The sequence below is a fragment of the Somniosus microcephalus genome, chromosome 1 (genome assembly GCF_052327205.1).
Source record: "Somniosus microcephalus isolate GS21.2 chromosome 1, FLI_Smic_1.0, whole genome shotgun sequence".
NCBI classification, from domain to species: Eukaryota; Metazoa; Chordata; class Chondrichthyes; order Squaliformes; family Somniosidae; genus Somniosus; species Somniosus microcephalus.
The window spans coordinates 293091630-293103879 of NC_140987.1; positions in this window are offsets into that span (position 1 = coordinate 293091630).

Consider the following 12250-nt stretch of genomic DNA (forward strand, 5'->3'; position numbering starts at 1 on the left):
CCTACCCCTCCCTGCAACCAGGCATTGGGACTTACTATAATTCACTCTGGCACCTGAAGCTCTACAATATTCCTCCACTACATCCATAGCTTTCCTCACTGACTCCCCATTTCTCAATGTTAAGGTTGTGTCATCTGCATATTGGTGTATCACCGACACCAGCCCAGAACTGGGTACCATAATCCCAACTACACCTTGGGTACAGCAATGCGGACAGGGGACAACCCTGTCTCACTGATCCCTGTATCAGAAAATACTTAGATAAAAAACCATTACATTTAACACAGCTAAATATGTTTGAATAAAAAATCCTTATTCACTGAATGAAATTTTCCTTGAAACCAAATGCTTCCAAAACCTTCAATAAAAACTCATGAGAGACCCTATCAAAGGCTTTCGCTTGATCTATCTTTAATACATAAGCCTCCCTCCTACTCTCTTCCATGAGCTCTATCGCATCTCGGATTGAGACCACAGAGTCTGCGATGTCCCGGCCTATTACTCCATAGGACTGAGAGGGCCAAACTATCTCCGGTAACACCTCCTTCAAACGATTTGCCATAACCCTTGCCAAGATCTTATAATCCACATTTAATAGTGTGATGGGCCTCCAATTCTTCAGATCCTGTCTATCCCCTTTATTTTTATATAAGCTAAGCTTATGATACCTCTCCTCATAGGTGGGGCCAGGCTTCCCTCAATTTTAATTTCCTTAAAAACTTCTAAGAGCAATGGACTTAAAATCTCAAAAAATTCCTTATAAAATTCTGCACTTAGTCCATCGGACCCTGGGCTTTTCCCCCCCTTCATTCCACTTATTGCTATTTTTATTTCCGCTAGTCCCACTTCTTTATCACACATGCTTCTCTCCTCCCCCTTTAAACCCTTTTCAATAAAAGCAGTAACCTTCTCCATCTCCAAATTGGAAATGTCTTCTTTTGTATATAGCTCTTGAGAAAAGCTGCTAGCCACCTCCAAAATCTCCTCACTTTCGTGAATGATCTTCTCCCCAACCTTCAACTCCTCAATTAACGATAATCTCTGTCGCAGCTTCTCTTGCTCTAGAAAATATCTAGTGCATCTTTCGCCCTACAATGCATCTCTAGCCTTTGCACGGAGAATGGCCCCCTTGCATTTTTCAGCTTGCAATAATTCCCACTCTTCCTTTAGCACCCGGAACTTAGTCTCAGCTCCCTTATCCCCTCCATCAGCTGCTTTACAGACATCCATAAACCTTTTGTTTATATTCTCTTCTCGATGCCGGTTAGCTGCCGCCCTCTTTTTCCCATAACGTACCGAAAAAACTTTTACCTCATCTTTGAAATTGTCCCACCAAACTCTTCTTTCTTTCAAGAACAAAAGTTCCTTCCTGTTAAATCTGTGAATCTTGATGTATGGTGTCCTTCAATAAATAGACAGAGACTGCAGAGGAACAATCAGCAGGTGTTTACTGGATGAGGGTTACTCTAAAACTAACAGTATAGATCCCTACTCAGGGTTTATATACAGGTGTGGTCACTGCCGGTACTACAGTATACAGGAGCTGTAAAAAGTAGTTCTCCCCTTAAAGGTACATACACTACAATTCCTCCCCTTTTACATTAACAGTACCATAACATTCATTTAACAATTAACACTTTTAACATGCAACATTAACTGAAAATAGTCCATTTATAAATTCAGTCTTGGGGCGGCTGCCTGATCCTTTCTGGATAGCGCCTTTCCTGAGTGTCTTGCTCTTCGTGCGGAGGTGATTCTGGCCCCCTGTCGTTGGTTGGTTCATCAGCTTCCGAGGCTACTGTTTCTGGGGTAGATGCTACCTGTATATTGGGTTCATCACCAGGTACGCGAGACATGGGGTTGACTCGTTCCTGTGACTCTAGGATCTGGTCGACATGGCGTCTCACAATGTTCTCCCCAACATCCACTGGGTACATTAGTGGCCCCTGCCGTGTGCATATCATTCCTGGTTGCCATTTCTCTGTTCGGTAGTCGCGGGCCAAGACTGGTTGCCCTACATTGAAGCTCCTTGTCGGCTTCTCATTGATGTGCTGGCATTGCTTATTCTCAACATCTCTTCGTACATTTGGTCTGAGCAAATCCATACGAGATCTCAACCTTCGGTTAAAGAACATCATGGCCGGGGTCTGGTTGGTGACTGCATGTGTCGCATTTCTGTAGGCTAACAGGAAATTGCCACCTTATGCTGCAGTGGAATGTCGTCATCGCACATGGCCCTTACTGCCTTTTTAAAGGTTTCTACGAACCTCTCAGCCAATCCATTTGTGGCTGGATGACACGGGGCGGATCTGTAATGCCTTACCCCATTTCTTTTCATAATTTTCCGAAACTCTTCGGACACAAACTGTGGTCCGTTATCAGAGCAAATCTGCTCTGGCAAGCCGTTCCTGGCAAATGTGGTCCGTAGGACTGCAATCGTTTTCTCCGTGGTGGTGGAGGACATTTTGATCACCTCAGGCCATTTCGAGTGCGCATCCACGGCTATTAAAAACATTGAGTCCATGAATGGACCAGCAAAATCAATATGCTCCCATTGCCATGGAGAGGAGGGCCAGTCCCATGGGTATAGAGGGGCATGTGATGGTGCATTTTGGACCTTCTGGCATCCTGAGCAGCTCTTTGTCAGGTCCTCGATTTACTGATCGATCCCCGGCCACCACACATAAGCCCTAGCAAGGCTTTTCATTTTCACCCCTCCCAGATGGCCTTCGTGAAGCTCATTGAGCACTCTCTCCCTTAACTTGGGTGGAATTACCACTCGGGATCCACACATCAAGGTCCCCTGGCATACTGACAGCTGTTCTCTTCTGGATGAGAATGCTGGCAACAGTGCGTCGCCATGTGTTGGCCATCCCTTCACCGTCAAGTCATATACCCGATACAGTGTCGGGTCATTTCGGGTCTCCTTCTCTATATCCGCGTTACTTACTGGCAAGCGTTCAATTATAGTCAAATAAAATATTTCGACAGGGTCCACTGCTGGTGCTTCCTCCGCCGTAGGCAGTGGCAGGCGTGATAGCCCATCAGCGTTTCCATGCTGTTTCGTGCCCTTATACTCTATTTCATATTGGTTCGCCCCTAGAAAAAGGGACCATCTTTGTAGCCGTTGCGCAGTCATCACCGGAACACCCTTTTTGGATTAAAGATGGAGACAAGTGGTTGGTGGTCAGTCAGCAAGGTGAACTTCTGCCCGTGCAGATAGTGGTTGAACTTTTTCACTCCCCACACTAGGCTGAGGGCCTCCCTGTCAATCTGGGCGTAGTTACGCTCGGCTGAGGTTAGTGACCGAGATGCAAAGGCTACTGGCCTCCCCGAGCCATCCGGGAATTTGTGCGACAGCACCGCTCCAATACCATAGGGTGATGCATCACACGCCAACCGAATTGGTAGTGCTGGGTTGAAATGAGCCAACACCTCTTTTGATGTGATCAATTCTTTGCACTTCTGGAAAGCTCATTTACATTCGTCATTCCACTTCCATGGTACCCCAGTTTGCAGTAGGGTGTTCAGTGGGTGTAGTACTGTAGACAAATTCGGCAAGAGCTTATGGTAGTAGCTCACCAGCCCGAGGAACGACCTCAGTTGTGACACATTTTCCGGTGCTGGAGCCTTGACTACTGCCTCAATCTTTTCAGGGGACTTATGTAACACCTCTTCATCAATAAAGTGGCCACAATACGAGATCTGCTTCTGGAAAAACTTGCATTTGTGGCGATTAGCTCGGAGCCCATATTCCTTCAATCTAGTGAGCACCTGCTCCTGGTTGGCGAGGTGATAACTGTCATTTTCGCCCGTGACCAGGATGTCATCCAAATAACACTGGGTCACTGGAATCCCTTGCAGGACTTGATCCATTGCCCTTTTGCCAAATAGCCGGAGCTGATGCTACCCCGAACACCAGCCGGTTGTATTGGTAGAGACCTTTATGAGTGTTGATCATGAGGTACTGTTTCGAGGCTTCTTCTACCTCCATTTGCAGGTACACCTGGGCCAGATCAATCTTAGTGAAGCGTTTCCCTCCAGATAGCGAGGCTGTATCACAGTATGGTATGGCAGCTGTAGCTACTATGACCGGAAAGCCCTGCAGCGGGTAGTCAAAACTGCCCAACGCATTACCGGCACCCAGCTACCGACCATAGAGCACATATACCAGAAACGCTGTTTACGGAGGTCACGGTCCATCATCAAAGACCCTACCCACCCCAGCCACAGTCTGTTCACCCTCCTGCCACCTGGGAGGCGCTACAGATGCATTCGCACCCGTATGACCGGATTTAGGAACAGCTTCTTTCCCAGGGCTGTCATCCTACTGAACTCCACAAATAAACTCTAAAGCCTGCACATCTGCCAATGCACTTTATTATGGTTATGTTTATGTTAATGTATTACAAGCCAAATGTATGTTGAATGTTTAAATGTCTTAATCTAAATGTACACTCTCGGGAGCCGCAAGCCTACATTTCGTTGTACTGCACTTGTGCACTAACAATGACAATAAAAGTTGATTTGATTTGATTTGATTTGAAAATATCTTCAATCCGCGGAAGCGGATATTGTACCGTGTGAAGGACTGGGTTCACTGTCACCTTAAAGTCCCCACAGATGCGAACCTTCTTTGGTTCCCCAGGCGTATTACTCAATGACCTCTTCATTACAGGAACGATGGGTGTAGCCCACTCGCTCCAGTCCACTTTGGACAGTACTCCTGAACGTTCCAAAGCTTCCAGCTCTGCTTCGACGGCTGGACGGATCGCATAAGGCACCGGTCTGGCCTTTAAAAACATTGGGCTTGCATTTTCCTCTATTTTGATCATTGCTGTTATGCCTTTTAGTGTTCCGAGTTCCTCCTGGAACATTTCTTGTGCGTCAGTTAGCATCTTTGACAGTCGTCCAGGTGTGACGTCGTCATCCTTTTTGGCATCTACAGTCAGTGCTTGTATGGAATGCCAATCTAGCTGTATCTTCCGGATCCATTCACGTCCTAGTAGTGGTGGTCCTCCCTCTGGCAATACATATAGGTCCATTTTTGGTGTTTCCTTGCCGTTATATATAACGTTCACCCTTATTTTTCCTTTGGGGTAGACTTTTTGCCCCGTGTACGTCTTCAAGACGATCTCTGTATCTCTCAAGGGTATATGTGAGAATAGCCGCTTGTAGTCCCTTCGGTTTATGACTGTTAGGGCTGATCCTGTGTCCAATTCCATTTTCACTTGGACTCCGTCTATCTTGAGTGTGACCCAGATAGTTTGGTGATCCTCCGTTTTGATCACATTATGTAGTTTCAGACAACCCAGCTCCTTGCTTCCGGAGTCTGTATCCCTTTTCTGTTCGTCTGAACTACTCTCCGTCACCTTATGTACCTTCTTGTACTTCTCCTGTGGAGATTTCTTGCTGCTGGTTTTCTTTTCCGACCTGCAGACTCTTGCTATGTGTCCTACTTTTCCACACTGTCTGCACACTTGGTCCTTGAACCAGCAATCATTATGGTCGTGTGTTGTTCTGCCGCAGCGATAGCACTTCACTGTTCCGTATGCCATTTCATTTGTGCCATGTTCTTGCGGTCTCCGTTGTATCTCAGCTGCACCCCGTGCTGCTGCTTCATGTGATACTGCCATGCTGAAAGCCTTGTCCAGCATAAGATCCTTTTCTGATAGAAGCCGTTTCTGGGTTCCTTCACTTTGAAGCCCACACACGAACTTGTCCCTTAAAGTATCTGCTAGTCCCGTTCCAAACTGGCAGTGTTTCGATAGCTTGCGCAGTTCCGTTAAATACTCAGCATTACTTTCATCTCTATGCTGGTTCCTTTTGTGAAACTTAAATCTTTCTGCTATCAGCAGCGGTGTGGGGTTTAAGTGGTCCCGTAGGATTGACACTATGTTTTCAAAATTCTTTTCCGCTGGTTTCTCTGGGGTTACTAGGTTTTGCAGTAAGCCATATGTTTTTGCACCCATTGAATTCAACAATACCAGCGCTTTCTTGTCATCTGGCACTTCATTCGCCTTGCTTTATACTTCAATGCGTTCGACATATGTCATTCAATCTTCGACTTCATTGTCGAATGCTCTGATACTGCCACTCTTCGGCATTTTTTTTTTTGGTGTGGTTAGACCGGCTCAAAATGGCGTCTCCCGTGCTCTCACTTCTTCTCCGCTGCGGCTCAAATGGCGTCTCCCGCGATTTCCTTTCTTCCCCCGTGGACGCTGCTCAGCCCTTGAACGCTGGCCGTGCTCTGCGCATTTTCCTGCGCGCCTCTCTCATTGACGCCGCTCGGTCCTGAATCCCGGCTGCACCCCGTGCGCTCTACCCTCTCTCTTTTTTTTTTTCCGTCGACGCCGCTCGGTCTTCAACCCTGGCTGCGCCCTGTGCGCTTTACCCTCTCCCTTACACCGTCGATGCTGCTCGGCCTTCCCCTGTGCCGTTGTCGGCTCCAGCCGCCACCGTCCGGGAAGGGTCTGCGCCGTACCTGCTGCCAGCCTGTCTCGCTGGAGTCTCCGCCGGATGGTCAACGCCCGTGCCCCTGGAATCGGCCTTCTTCTGCAGAGTTGCTGGTAGGTTCGAATCGACTCATCGCCAATGTTAAATCCGTGAATCTTGATGTATGGTGTCCTTCAATAAATAGACAGAGACTGCAGAGGAACAATCAACAGGTGTTTACTGGATGAGGGTTACTCTAAAACTAACAGTACAGATCCCTACTCAGGGTTTATGTACAGGTGTGGTCACTGCCGGTACTACAGTTTACAGGAGCTGTAAAAAGTAGTTCTCCCCTTAAAGGTACATACACTACACTTCCGAGCATTCGTTATTATATTTATAATCCCTTCTTTATAAGCACTTTCCTTCAGGTATTGATTGTTTAAAATCCACACCCCTGAACCGATCTTAACTCTGCTGTTCCTAATTCTAAGAACCAAAGCCGAGTGATCACTAAAAAATACTTTTTAACAATAAATATCCATCACCTCCGAACTTAACCCTTCCCGCATTAACACAAAATCTATTCGGCTCTGTTTTAAAACATCACCCACCCAACCTGCTCTGGAGAACTCCCTTTTTATGGGGTTCCGGTCCCTCCATAAGTCTCTCAAATTTAAATTAGCCATCATTTTTACAATCATCCCTCTGGAGTTATCGGGCTAGATTTTCAGTATAGACAGTTTTGGGGCGCTAACCTTAGCGCCCGCCCGAAGTTAGCGCCCGCCCCAAAGTAGCGCCCCGTTGCCGGAAATTCAGTGGCTTCACCCTAAGAGAGTGGTGGAGCGCTAAAAGAGGCGTTCCACTCCTACCTTTAGGCGCTAAGCCGGCGGTCCAGAGGGATAGCGCCCAGGCGGGGCGCAGCACGGGTGCGGTCATTTTTGCACTGACAGCAGACCCCGTGGTGCCGACCAGCTCTTAAAGGGGGAAGGGACGAATTGGTCTGCTGCCACGCCCTGCACACTGCAGCCTTGCAAAGAGGCCTCAACACTGCTGCTCAGCCCCAGGGAGTCATGGCAACGCCAGAGAAGGCCCGTCAGCGTGCCCTGCGCTTCTCAGAGGGTGATCTGGACATAATGGTCACAGCTCTGGAGGTGAGGCGCAAGATCTTGTTTCCAGAGAGTGGGAGGAATCCAACCCACCATGACTACACCAAAGCCTGGAAGCAGATCGCCCAGAGGGTGACGTTCACCGGCGAGGCCCCCAGGACCCACAAACAATGCCGTACGAAATACAACGATCTGACCAGGATTGTGAAGGTGAGTAGCCTTTCCAGTCTCCTCCTCATTCTTGCATGTACACCTGACATGATGGGCAAAGGGACCTGAAAGTCCTATTGGCCAGCCCTCAGCCAGCAGCATTGGGACAGTCATGAGCATCAAATGGCCATTCGGCACTCTACACTTTGGCCAAGCTATTCCACCATGGGAGGCAGTGCACAGTACATCAGGGCTTCACTCTGTCCAAGCTATTCCACCATGGGAGGCAGTGCACACTACATCAGGGCTTCACTCTGTCCAAGCTATTCCACCATGGGAAGCAGTGCACACTACATCAGGGCTTCACACTGTCCAAGCTATTCCACCATGGGAGGCAGTGCACACTACATCAGGGCTTCACTCTGTCCAAGCTATTCCACCATGGGAGGCAGTGCACACTACATCAGGGCTTCACTGCGCACTTACAGCCCGTCCTTTCTCTTGCAGGCTAAAGTAGCGTTTAATCGCCAGGCCCGTGCCAGGGGTGGCCGCGCCAAGCTGCAGAAGCTCACTCGGCTGGAGGAGCGCGTGTGTGTGCTCATGGGAGCCCGTGTGATTGTCCCCACAGCGTGCGGTGTATCCGACCCTCCACTGCCCGGCAATGGTAAGGACCTCGCCTTTTGGCCCTCTCGCGTCGCACTGGCCCATCCGAGCTACCTCCTTTGCCACTGTCCCACCAATGCGCTGAATCCCACCAGTCCTAACTCCCTCGCTGACGCCGTCTCCTCACTCTGAAGCTACTCTTGTGCATTCCTGCTTTCAGCTGGTGACGACCAGGACCCTGAAGCTGCCAGTGACAGCACCTCCGACCAGGAGGAGGAGGAGGAGCAAGCCGGACCTTCGGGGGAACAGTCACGTCCCGCAGGAGAGGAGGAAATGCTTGACACCTCCTCACTGGACGAGTGCCTGGAGGAACTGTCGCAGGGCAATGCAGCTTCTGGGACCAGTGGCGTCCAGCCACCCAGCAGCCGTGCGCGTGGCCCGCGGCCTTCCCCCCAAAGGGGGGAAGGATCAGAGGGGAGTGCTGCTGCTCGGCACACTCGCCGTCACCAATGCGGCAAGGGTCCCCTAGTTCGGCCCCCTCCTCCCCAGCGGGAGAGTCGCGACTCCAGTCCGGACACCTTCACTTCGGAGGAGGTGCGGAAGCTGGATAAGATGGCCGACGACTCGGACCGGCGCCACACGGAGCTCATGAGCGTGGTGGGGTGCATGCCTGAGGCCATCGAGTCGCTGGCGACCAGTGTGCGCGAGTTCGGGGCAGCAACTGCCGCGAGTGGCCGCATGCTGACTGATGCCGTCAAGACCCTGGCGGATGTGATGCGCGCGCACACCAGGACCACAGGGCCACTCACTGCTGCCACACGCGCTGTCTCAGGCAGGCATCGCCAGGGCAGGCGCCGCGCTGGACCATCCCAGCAAGCCGCCCGTCGGCTGATTGCTGCGGATCCTGCAGTGCGGGCCCGGCCGAGTGCCACCGCACCACAGCACCAGCCAGCGCATCCCAGACGCCAGCTGGCCCACATTGCACCATCCGTCGCCGCCATTCCCCCTCTGGGGCGTCAACGGCAAGCGGCTGCAGATGATGGTGGCCAGGCTCAGGTGCGCCACTCAGCAGACGGCCCCTCGAGGCCCAAACGCCGTGTAGGCCGCCCCCCAGCGGCATCTGGCGGAAGGGCATCTGAGCCTCAGGCGCCTTCCCCCAGCCTCGCAGCAGCCACTGGGCAGAGCTTGCGAAGGAGCAGCAGGCAGGGCAGGGGAGGCAAAATGCTGGCCAAGGTCTCGCCCTCACGGGCCACTCAGTAGAGGGTGTGGGCAGCTTTCCTTTAATATGGCGGTGGCCATCTTTATTTTGCCCATGGTTGTGCTTTTGGAGGGCTTATTTTTTGCGTTAGGCCGACGTTGAGGCCCGGTTTGAATAAAGGTGGAGTGGCTCCTCCCCAGTTTGTGGCAGTGAGTCGTTTGTTGGGCTTTTTGTGGGGCCCGTTTATTGTTTTTGGGGATTCATGTGGGAAGGGCTTTTCATTTTTGTGCAATAAAAAATTATCTTTATTCATGCAGTCTCCATGGTTGTTCTTCTTAGTGTTTGTTGGCTTCGCCGGCTGAGGGCTTGCGGAGCGGCTGCATTCATCTTCCCTCATGGCCCCTGGCCATTCCCTGACAGGGGGCTTAGAAGTACCGTGTAATAAGGTGGCGTCGTGCGGCCCTTGGCCCTGGTCGCTCCCTCCTGGGAACGTACTCCTGCTCCTCCTCCTCCTCCTCCTCATGCTCCTCCTGCTCCTCCTCCTGAGGTGCTGGTCCAACGTCAGGTGGCAGTGCCTGAGTCCTGCGGATAGCCAGGTTGTGTAGCATGCAGCAAACCACCACAAATTGGGAGACCCGGTCCGGCGAATACTGGAGAGCTCCTCCGGAGCGATCAAGGCAGCGGAACCGCTGCTTGAGGACCCCAATAGTTAGCTCGATGATGTTGCGGGTGGTTTGATGGCTCTCGTTGTAGGCCTCTTCAGCAGCGGTCCTGGGCGCGCGGAGCAGGGTCATGAGCCAGGTGCACAAAGGATAGCCTTTGTCCCCGATGAGCCATCCTCTTGGGGAAGGCTGTGCCTGGAACATGTCATGCACAGTACTCTGCCGCAGGATAAAGGCATCGTGGCTGCTGCCTGGGAAGCTGGCATTGACTGCCATGATGCGCTGCTTGTGGTCACATACCAGCTGCACATTCAGAGAATGGTAGCCCTTCCTGTTGCGATACTGCTCGCCATGCTCCAGAGGGGCCCGCAAAGCCACATGCGTACAGTCAATGGCGCCCTGCACCAAGGGGAATTCCCCGAGTCTGGCAAATCCCAATGCGCGCTGATGCTGGCTCTCGAGGGCCATGGGGAAGGAGATGAATTGGCTTCTCCTTCTGAACAGTGCTTCGGTCACGTGGCGGATGCAGCGATGCGCGCCATACTGGGAGATGTTTGCTATGTCCCCAGCAGCGTATTGGAAGGAGCCGGTGGCATAGAAGTTCAATGCCACCGTCACCTTCACTTCCACCGACAGAGACGTCCTGCACCTGAGCTTTGGCCGCAGATCTCGGCGAAGCAGGTGGCAGATCTCTGCAATCACCTCCTTTCGGAATCGGAGCCTTCTAACACATCGCGCGGCACTCATGTTTAGGTAGGAGCGCTGCTGGCGGTATAGCCTGACTGGGTAAGGCCTACGTGGCCGACGCCTGTAGCCCCCTCTGCCTCTAGCCAGGGCTGCCCCTCTCACAATGCGTCTGCGAGCCCTACGGACATGGCGCTGCAGCTGCGCGTTGGCACCCCATGCAGCCCCCATCAAATCCTGGCAAACAGTCTAATTTCCAAATGGCCACTTGCAGCGCTATTGCCTGAGTCCAAAAATACCTGGCTCTTGCTGCTTGAAACCAGTTAGCTATCCTCCTTGTTGTGTCTCCAGAAATGCGTTGCACAAGACTGTTTTCTGAAAAAAGGATGGCCTTTATACTGGAGAGGACGTTCCCTTTAATTAGCGCCCCCCGGGGCCCGCGCTGGTTGTGTTGCGTTCCTTTTTCCAAACGCTCCGGCCGCCCGCCGCACAATGGGGCGGTCCGACTGAAGTTTGCAATCGGGGCGGCCAAAGGGCGTTGCACGAGGATGTGACGTCATTTTCTGCGCGCGCATCCGGGCGGGCGCTAAACTTTGCGCCGGCGCTAACGGGCAACTTAATTTGGGGCGGGGCGCAAACTGCGCTGCGCCCGGGCGCTACACGCATAGCGCCCGGAAATTACTTCTGTTAAGGCGCTAACTGCTGGCGCAAGCGACTGAAAATCTAGCCCATCATCTTTAAAGGTCATCTGGGCTGAAATGTCCATCCAAGATAAAAATACATTAAAATCCCCCACTATACAAGGATTTTCCACCTCTGCCACTTCAGTGAATAACCCCTGAAAAAACTCGCGACGCTTGCAATGGTCGTTCGGTGCATAGATATTAAAGAGATCACAATTAAATCCCTCCAATTTTACCCTTAGCCGTAAAAATCTCCCCTCAGTGTCCTTGTCCACCAAGGCAACGTTCTCTTCTATGGACGGACTCACCAAAACAGCCACCCCTCTATGGTTATTGTTTGCACAACTTGCAAACACCTCTCCCTTCCAAACCTTCTGAACTCTTTCTAGAATATCCTCATCCCAAAAGGTTTCTTGCAGACACAAGTCCGTGCCTTTAAAACCCTGCAACAACTGCTGCAATTTCTTCTCACCCCTCAGTCCGTTCAATTTAATCGAGACCAATGTAATCATGGCTCCAAAGAAGGGAAGTATGCCCAATAATCCCCCCATCATTTAATCTCTGGCTCTTCCCTCCTCTCATGCTCCTTCTCAACTTTTCGGGCAGCTGTTGCTTTTTCCTGCAGCCTCCGGCTCTTTTTCCCCTCCTGTTTGACCCCGCCCTGCTGTTTCAGCCTCTTCCTTGCCTTAAGTTTGGACCCAGGAGCTGCCCTTTCTCCCTCCTTCT